The sequence below is a fragment of the Pongo abelii genome, chromosome 9 (assembly GCF_028885655.2).
Source record: "Pongo abelii isolate AG06213 chromosome 9, NHGRI_mPonAbe1-v2.0_pri, whole genome shotgun sequence".
Taxonomy (NCBI): Eukaryota; Metazoa; Chordata; class Mammalia; order Primates; family Hominidae; genus Pongo; species Pongo abelii.
Genome location: NC_071994.2, coordinates 40,311,551 through 40,321,938, shown reverse-complemented (window position 1 = coordinate 40,321,938; position 10,388 = coordinate 40,311,551).

Here is a 10,388-nt window from a genome sequence, read left to right as displayed (position 1 = left end):
CTACATTGCCTTGAATTTAGTAAGGTCATGCAACATTCTATTTTGACTCTAGTAAGCATCTACTTTGATGACTTGTATATTTTACCATTTCCCCCTTTTGCTTTTCCATGAAATACAGAAGATATTTTGTATGTCAACAGCTTGCTGTTTACTGAAAGGACCCTGACAGCTATGATTAATAAGGTAAAGTCTCCGTGCTCCAGGGTTGGCAGTAATGGCTTGCATTTTCCAGTTGTGAAAAGTTTCCTCCTGCAGGCGGTTAAAGAAATGTGTTTCCTGAATGTCTTCTCTCACTTTGATCCTTTCCCAACTCTCATCCCAAGACCAAGCAAACGGGTATGCTCCACTCAACTGTCAAAATGTAAGCTTTGCTGGCAGTTCCATGAGTTGACCACTAACAATTTCCACCAGATGCTACTATAGATTAAATTATAAAGAGTGGAAAACCTAGTTAGTGAGTTTGCATTGCTCTGAGTTATATTTTTGCCTACCCTTCAAACATCCATTTTCTCCTGCCCCAGTTCCCTTCTCTCCTGTTCTCTCCTCCTTTTTTCTCTTTCCCTCTTTGCCTCCAGACAGTATAGATTTCACTGTTAGAAGCTAAAGAAGTAAAGGCAGAAACTGATTCACATTGTGCCTTTGCAACATATTAGCTGGGGAATCTGGGCAAATTGTACAACCTCTTAGAACCTCGGTTTCCTCCACATACAGTGGGGAATATGACACATGCTTTGCAGGGTTCTTGTAAGGATTTGATAAGCCAAGGCATGGAAGGGGCTTAACATAAGACTGAGAAACAATGTCACTATTCTTACACAATCTGGCAACATATAGTTAATAGAGGATCCTCTTTTAAGAAAGAATACCTTATATGTTCTTTGGTTGAAAAAGTTGTGTTTCAAATACACCTTTGGGATTCTATGTATTTTCTATAAGCCAGTCTTGACCTCCTCTTCCTTGAAGACTCCTCAGAAGCCAAATATGTGTTTGTTTCCATTCATATAAGAAAGGTTTCTATACGTGTGTTTGCACCACAAACACCCCTTCCCTATTTGGGCCAAGAAGATGAATGTTGTAGCAGGAGATAACAGAAAATTTTCTACCCTTTATTTCCAAATGTTAACAGGACCTTTACTTTATGCCTTGTGCATGGGGTTGATGCACACGAAAGTAACTTGGGAATTTCAGGATATAGACAGCAACAGTGAGAGAACTCTCAAAACTTGGCAATAGGCCACCAAGTTAGAGAAAATAACAGTATTAATTTCTAGTATTTATTGAGCCATTAACTATATATTAAATACTGGGTAGCCTGGAAAATTCCAGTTTTTAGGCCTACAAGACTGAAGGCTACACCCCAAGTGATCTCAGTATGGAAAACCTTAGGGTGACAGCACACACTTCCTTCTACAACCCCAGACTCTTAACTGTATGATTTGGTATCCCTAACTGCCAGGTCAGGAGCTTAGCAGAGCTAGTAGACTGGACTGATTCAAGCCCTGTTTAAGGTCTGGTGTACATGAGCTTCACTGAGAGTACCTGCGTACATTTGCATGAAACTTTGATGACTTGCTGAAGTGAAAAGGCAATTTGGCAATTCTCCAGCTTGCCTACTTCTCCCCATTCAACCTCTACCTGGGCTGCAAAGAGTCCTTGGCTCAATTGAACAAGTAGTCAAGATAGGATATGGTGGCCCCTCTCACACATCCCTAGAAGAAGCTTGAATTTGCACCCTTTTCGATACAAGAGGAGACAATTGACCCAGTGAACGTTGCTTATAAACTGTTCTACTATCTATAGAATGTCACCTGATGCCTGTGCCAGCCATCCTTTGTCACTGTCCTTGATCTCCAGCCCTGCCACAAGTCCCTTCTATGGCTGACAGTCTCTCTTGATCTGGCTTACCCTTCTTTATAGTTGAACCATAATTCTAGAAGGACCGCAGCATCTTCAGACTGGGAGTTGCGAATATGTAAAACGAGTTCTTCCTCAGTGATCCCAGATGCTAAATAAAACAAACTTTGGATTAAACTGAGAAAGAAATAAGAGTAAATTAGTAAGAGACGACCTTGACTTCAGGCTCAAGTTTGCCAGGATTGAGCCAGCAAGCCATGGAACAAAACTCAAGATTTCAACATTATGCTAACCTCTGTCAGATTAAAATAGTAAAAAACCATACTTGTAATTATATCTGTAGATATAGTTTTAATCATGAGAACTACACAGTCTAAGAACATTAGAGTGAGAAATAACCTTAACAAATGGAGAAGCCTAAACAGGTGAAGAAACTGATTCCAGGTCCTATAGACTCCTGGTATTAAGGTCAAGAAGTCACAGAATCACAAAGCCAGCTCATCTTATTTACCTGGTCACCAGCTGCCTGAATCCTTATAATAGAACAGCCTTGACAAGTGATTATACAGGCTGTGCTTCAATTCTTCAAATTATGGGTACTCCTTTCTCTCTGGCTGGGGTCAGGTTGGGGGTAGGGAGGTGGGTACCTTCATTTGTGGTAGAGTTCTAACTCATAAAAGTTTTTTTACATTTTGAACTAAAACCCTTTTACATTTTGAACTAAAATCTTTCTCCATGTATCTTCTACCATTCAAAAACCCACAGCCCCCAATCATTCATCCCTTTTCCACATCAAATTAATCAAATATCTGGTGTTACCTTTTGCCAGCCTCAATATCCCCAGTTCCTACTACCCTTCCTTATGTAACATAAACAACAACCCAGATCTCCCAGCTCTGGTTTATTGCTAGGAAGAAAACGTGTATAGTAGTTAAAAGCATGGGCTTTGCAGAAAGACAAATCCCTAGGTTGAATTTCATTTCTACATTCATATTAATATCCAAGGACAATTTACTTAATTTATATATCTTGATATATATAAAGATATAATATATCTTTATAAATATATCTATATAAAGATATAATATGTCTTTATATAACATATCTTGGTGTAAGGAATATGGCTGTGCTTTGGTCAGGGATAGGCCGAAGTAGGATGTTTACAAACTGCATGACTCAGTGAGTTCAGAGTGCAGGTGTTTAACTTCACTTGTTATCATAGCCATGTAGCCATAACATGGGAAGGCCACCCCTTGGCCTTAAGCCACTGTTGTCTGTAAAATGTATAATTGCCCTGTGGACACTGTGTAGGCACACTGGTGCCCAGAGAAACAGAGTCAGAGCTGTCCATCTTTGCAGATGGACAGGAGGGAGCCAGGGAACTGCTAGGCTTGCCCATGCCCAAAGACAGAAAGGGTTAAGCTGCTGACTCTGAAGCAAAGGGAGAGCCAACCACGCAGCTGCAGGCATGGGGGCTGCAGGAGCCACAAAGCCAGAGCAGACAGCTGAGATAAAGAGAGAACTAGTGTAAGAAAGCTGTTGATGAGAGCTGCTGCTGAATAAAATCATCTTGCACCTGCCTATGGCCACCTGAGTGTTCTTTCTGCTCATCCAACCACTCCCTTTGGACCTCAATATGACATTTGGTATAGTTGTGAACCCGACACTTCGGTTTCTTTAATTTAAATCAGTAATGATGATACCCACTTTGAATGGTTCTTGGGGTGAGTAAATGAAATAACATATGTAAAATGCCTAGCACCTTACCTAGCATTTTGTAGAAGTTCAACATATATATTTGAATGGATAAATAAATGAACCCCTAGTTGGATGCTTTGTTTAAACTTGGCACTCATAAGTGAGTTTTGTAGAATGAAAAGCAAACCTGGAGAAGACCTTGTGTAGGGGAAACGAGCAGAGGGAGAATGAAGGAGAAACAGCCTTAATGAGAACCCAAAGCTGCCATGGCTGACGAACTTTATATGTAAGGAAACCTCAGCCCTTTCTGTAACAAGTTCGCCAACCATCTGACAGCAGCGTGCTTCACACTCACCTGTGCTCACGAAGGGGAGAGGAGGGAAGACTCTTAAATTCAAGTCCTTTTCAACTAACTCTGAGCTTTCTCATAAAGGTCTGACCACTTGTGAATTTGAGATCTCAAAAACTAAGTTATTTGGGGAATGGGATAAATGGTACTTTATATCTTTTTTTTTCTTCTTCTTAAAAAATAGCTGAACAGACTTTCCTAACTCTTTCCCAAAAGCTTCATGTTCAGGCTGAGCTCAGCCCTGGAAGGTCTCACACTCAAGAGGAAGGCCTGAGAAAGTCATTAAAGGCAAGTGAAAACCCTGGAATGGAAATACACAGGGAAGATGGAAATTCAATTGGCTTTTCCTCTCAGGTGATCCATCTTTCAATAACAGGAAGATGAAACCAAAGCAAACTGTCTCAAGGATAACATCTCCTAAACCATTATAAACTTAAAACATAGCTTAAAGCAGGGGCTTTGGGGCACAGCTTGTCATATCTTGAATCATGGTTCCCCTCATTATATGGGCTGTTTGTGGCAAATAACTGAAACTCCGTGGGCCTCAGTTTCCTCCTCTGTAAACTGGAGATAATGTGCCTTATTTCATAGGACTTTAAAGAGGAACAAATGAGAGAGTCTAGCTTGCATACTGTCTGGCACATATGTTAAACTATTTCACTAGATGTAAAGTAATGTATATATAGCAAACAATTTTTGTCCTATTAACATGAAGGGATCAAATAATTAAAATGAGTCCACACTTTTTCTTCTCCCCATTGCCTGTTTGGCCTCTCTTTCTCTTCCTAGCTCCCTCCTGGCTCTTGGTAGAAAGGAAAGAAACTGGACAAACACATTATCCACTTCTCTTCCTGACAAAAAGTTTATCCATGAAGAAGAACCACATGCACTAGGAAAAGAGAATGACATGGAAAGGAAAGGGTAGAGGGCTGGGATGGTGCTAAGCATCCTGCGGTGCATATAACAACCCTCCATGACAAAGAGTTATCCAGTCCAAAATGTCAATAGTATCAAGGTGATGAAACACTGGGCTATAATATATAAAACATAAGGGAGTAGTGGGACAAATGAGGTGGCAGTTAGATTGAGGATCTTGGATATCTAAGCTAAAATAGCTAAGATTTCTTTCCCAAAGTAATGGGTATATTACAGGATTCAAGGCATGAAGAAAATAGAATTTTAGAATAATTTGTTTTGCAAAGTTGTGTCTAATGTGGGAACTTAGAGATACCAGAGAGTTCCAGGTAGCCTGATACAAATTCACGTTTTATATTGAATTGTGGTTATGGTGTCCCAACATCTAGTTGAAAAGTGAAAGCATCGACCATCCTGGCCAACACGGTGAAACCCCGTATCTACTAAAAATACAAAAATTAGCTGGGCATGGTGGCATACACCTGTAGTCCCAGCTACTTGGGAGGCTGAGGCAGGAGAATCACTTGAACCCGGGAGGCAGAAGTTGCAGTGAGCCGAGATCGAGCCACTGCACTCCAGCCTGGTGACAGAGCAAGACTCCATCTCAAAAAAAAAAAAAAAAAAAAAAAAAAAAAAGAAAGAAAGAAAAGTGAAAGCATTAATCAACAGGTTAATTTTATCTCCTTGACTTCAACAAACCAAAAGCCTGGATTTCTGGTTTTCCCATTGATTATGACTTCTGCAATTTGGCAAGACAATTAAAGTGGATGAGTGGAGTTGATTTACTCTAACTAATAGTTTGGCGTGATGTAGACAAAACATCCGGTTGGCTGGTGCTTTCATTTTTCACTTGGTGGTTTTGACATGGAGGAAACATAATCATTGTTGGATGCTAACTAGTTATCATTGTAAGCCCAGCTGTTCATAGGGTAGAACCAACAGTCCTAAAATATTGTAGGTACCTACCTTCAACCTGAAAGATTACGGCTTATAAGAAAAATGAATTCTAGAGGTAGAAATGAATAATTCAAGCATAACCTTCATTTATGTCTACTTGCCGTTGTTCATGTTCAAATACCCTCTCAAATATGTCTTATATGCCTGGGAGTTTGTGTGATTCATCAAAGCATTAAGTCATGCCACATTCCCTAGACCAGGGCTGTACCTTCCTGGAGAGAGAAGCTCTTTTTTCTTCACACACAAGTTGTTGTATACTCACAAAATCATGTACCTCAAGAGAATGCATTCACCCAGAAAGTGAGTGATATGTTTTTTTATTTTCTTAAATTTATCTGCAAAGAGGAGACTCCTTGTATAAATTCATCTGAAGGAACAGTAAAAGCCAGTGAAAGCCTGGGTTCGTTTTTTCTGCACTTCTAAATCCTACACACCTTTTTAAGCCTAGTTCTTTCCACCTTCCTAAAGGCTTCCCTGGGGCTACTGCCCATGGTGAGTAACATACATGACAATTTTCGTTGGCAAAGGACTACTTGGATCACTGTGTCAAGCAGATTTTTGAGGTCGTATTAGGATCCCACAGGAAAGAGTTCTGTGATCCATTAGCAATGCCTTTCATGATCATAAGAAAGGGAGGAGGTAATATGAGAACAAAGTATTTGCTTTCTTCATCCTTTCCTAGCATTTGTTGACACTGTCATTCATTTGGTACCAATGCTAGACACTGGTGTAACAATAGCGAGCAATACTAAATATTATTCCGGCTTTCTCAGAGCTTAAAGTCTAGTGGAAAGTGTCATTAAGCAAATACTCATATATCCTCTGATGAATTAAAGATAGCCACAAATTGTGCTTCATTCAACAGAGGGTAGCATTTTCTTCCCTCTCCTTGAATCTGGATGGCCTAGTTATTTGCTTTGACCAATAGAATATGGTAAAAATGACCTGTGACAGTTTGGGACCCAAACTTTAAAAGGCCCAGCAGCTTCCACCTTTCCTACTTAGATGCTAGCCACTAAGGTATAAAGAATGCTGGGCTAGACATCTGAATGAAAGCACCCACATGAAAAGAGGTCCAAAAAAGGCAGACGCCATGTTGAACATGCTGGAGCCAAAAGGCCTCTGAGCTAAATGCAGCCACGCGAGTTAACTCAGTTTTCACAATGTGGAGCAGAAGAACCAACAAGCTAAACCAAGTCAAGTTAAAAAATTTTGAAAATTTTAAATTGTATTGTTTTAGGCCACAAAATATGAGGGTTATTTGTATGTAGCAATAGATAGCTAAAACACATAATTTCTAAAGTAGGCCTCTACCACATCCCGTTTTCATCACATTATCCTGTCTTACTTTTATTGTAATTCTTATTACTACCTAAAATTATTTTATATATTTATCTGTTGTCTGTCTTCCCCAACAAGAGAAAAACCTGGTGAGAGCAGGCACCTTGCTTCATGCTGTAACCCCTACATCCACAACAATGTCTGTCACAAAGCAGAAGCTCAGAAAATATTTACAGACTAAGCGACTAGATGGATAGTTGTAACTATGATATATGCAGCAACTGAGAAGTTAATGTTGCTAATGTTGCTATAACTATAAAAGGATTAGTCCTGGTGAGGGAGGTCAGGAAAAGGAAAAGGCTTTGATAAAATCTTCACATGTTATGTCCTGGATGGGAGTGAGAAAACATTTATTTCTAATTACTTATTAATTTACCATTCTCTTATAAGTGACATTATCACTTTATACTTTCTGTGGTAGCAGGGTGAAACTTTTTTTTCCAAATATCTTTAAAGCAACTTGCTGACAATCCAGTTGCTAAGTACTTATTAATTTAGTAGGTAAGGAATCTCCTGAATTATAAGAACATTAATTTTAGAAAAACTGATCAACAAAAGAAGATGTGAAGTCTACTCTATTCCTCTGCTAGAAATCCAGATTAAAGGAAAAATATCTTCTTTCTTACGTACCTACATATTTGTAGCTTAAGTTTCCATCTGTGTTTAAATTTGGTATTTAATTAAAGCTTAGTTTTGGCTCTCTTAATAGAAAGACAGATAAATTGTTGTCATGAAAGAAATGAAAATTCATGGTTATAAAACTCTGAGATGAGTTTTAACACAAAAAAACTACCAGTTAGTATATAGAAAGATAACAAAATTCAGGTCAACAAGTAAGCACAGACTCTGGATTAATTCAGACCTTTGTTTGAATCTTTGATTCAATACTCCAAATATTGGAAAACTTATTTAACAATTTATCTTTAAAGATAGGTTCTTTCTATCCAATTTAAGAAATATTTATGGAACATTCTTTGCTAGGTTCTGAAACTATAGCAAATGGCAAGACAGCAATTGTTTTCATGGAGTTTAAAATTTAGGGGAAAAGATATCTAGAAAGTAAATTATAAGTCAGCTGAGAGTCCCCTTAAAAGATTTTGATTTAGCAAAGTTCCCTTATAAAGTAGTTGAGATGGTTTTGTGATATAAGGCATGTAAAGTCCCTGGAACTATGCTTGGCGCATCATACCTTCAAAAATGTGGAATTCCCCAGCCTCTTGGCATTGAAGCAGACAGAAAGCGGACATCCCAGATGTTCCAGATCTGAAAGATTGATGAGGGAAAAAAAACCATATCTGCCTATTCCCCTTTATAATTCTAATGCTTAGGTTGAGTTAGTGAATGACTGAATTGATCCCTTTTAAAGCTTAAAAACAAGATAAACGATCTAAGCGTGCAGCTTTGTAGCACTGCCTTCTCTTTAAGGCCCAGAAGAGTGCCGCACTCACTTTTCACAGTCCCATGGTGATCAGCACAATGCCTAGTAGGCACATGGATGAAATTGGAAATCATCATTCTCAGTAAACTATTGCAAGAACAAAAAACGAAACACTGCGTATTCTCACTCATAGGTGGGAATTGAACAATGAGAACACATGGACACAGGAAGGGGAATATCACACTCTGGGGACTGTTGTGGGATGGGGGGAGGGGGGAGGGATAGCTTTAGGAGATATACCTAATGCTAAATGACGAGTTAATGGGTGCAGCACACCAGCATGGCACATGTATACATATGTAACTAACCTGCACATTGTGCACATGTACCCTAAAACTTAAAGTATAATAATAATAAAATAAAATAAAAAAATAAAAAAATTTTTTAAAAAAAGAAACTCTAGAAAGTGCAGACCAATGGGAAAACCTTGGACTTGTGGGAGAAAGAGTTCTCTCTCTACCACTTCTCGCCTGTAAATCACATAATCTCTAAGTGCCAGCATTTCCACTTGTCAAGTGGGTTCTGAAATCCTTGCTTCCCTTACAAAATAGCCAAATGAGATAATATAAGTGGAAATGTTCTCAAAACTGTAAGACATAACACAAGTATAAAGGAGTAGTATTATTAAGACACTTTCATACTTTAACCCTCTGTAGTCTGCTTTCATCTGACCATCTCTTCACTGGGACTCTTTTCTCAAAAGTTGCTTACTGAAGTCATTTGAGACAAAGCAAGCAACAAAGTAGTTTTGTTGCCGGGGAAGGTCAGCTAGCTGGCTGCCAAGAGGCCATTTACTTCTGTGAGCTCAATAAACGCAGGCTGTGACCCTCAGTTTGGCAGCTGCAGAAACAGCCTTAGCAGTTTTACAGAGTTGATTATATTCAGGATGATGACTCATACTGATTTGGGTATATAAACCAGGGTATGTGTTAAAAAAAGGAAATAGAACTGTTAAACCATCTTTTTCTGTTGCGTATTTCCTACAGAAAAGCTACATGGAGAGCCAGTTTATCGGAAGATACCTTGGTAGGCAAAGAATTGGTTCTCTTGTAGTTAACACCGGTGATTGGAATGTTTAATGACATCGGTGTGTCTGCTTCCATGATAAGGATGTGTCTCCCTGAGAAAAATGGTTGTTTACATCATCTTATCAGGGCACTCTCTTCTCTGGCTTGTGTCTCTCTGCTTCTCCTCTGCTGGCCAGCACCTCTTCTGAAGGATACATTCTTTCTTTAGATAAAGTAATGCCTTCAGTCAGGTTCCAGTTCAGTCTTACTGGCCTGGAGGACATTCAGTCTCTTTTATGTATATTTGCCTATTTCTGGCTTACCAAACCCAAAGTGTTCAGTTTACAGTTTAACTCTCACATGGTCATCTTACTTCCTTATTTCCTGTATTCTTAGGGGGTGCTTCATTATTGCTCCATTTATCACCAACAATAATGAACTTCTAATTCATCTCCAAATTCTATAGCCCCTTCTTGGTCTTCATTCTCCTGCATGTCTGTTCAGCATGACAACATTGATCTTGCCTACAGTAAGCAATGTCTAGAATCCTTTCTATCTTCAATAGTCCCCCTATTTCCTTTTGGAGAATTGCCTTCTCCCATTGTGTTCGACCTTGGTGGAAGGGTAGTTCCTGGCTTGTGAATGCCCATCTCTAAGTTGGGAAGGCTAGGAGACCAGATTCTGGCTCTGCCTGGACAAGCATGTAACTAGACATCAGATTCTTCTGGAACTTTGAGTGGCAGTCATTCTTATGACAGAAGAAGATTAAGTAGCAATAGTGGCAATATTACCAACATACAGAATGTGGACTCCTGCTAGAAATATTTGC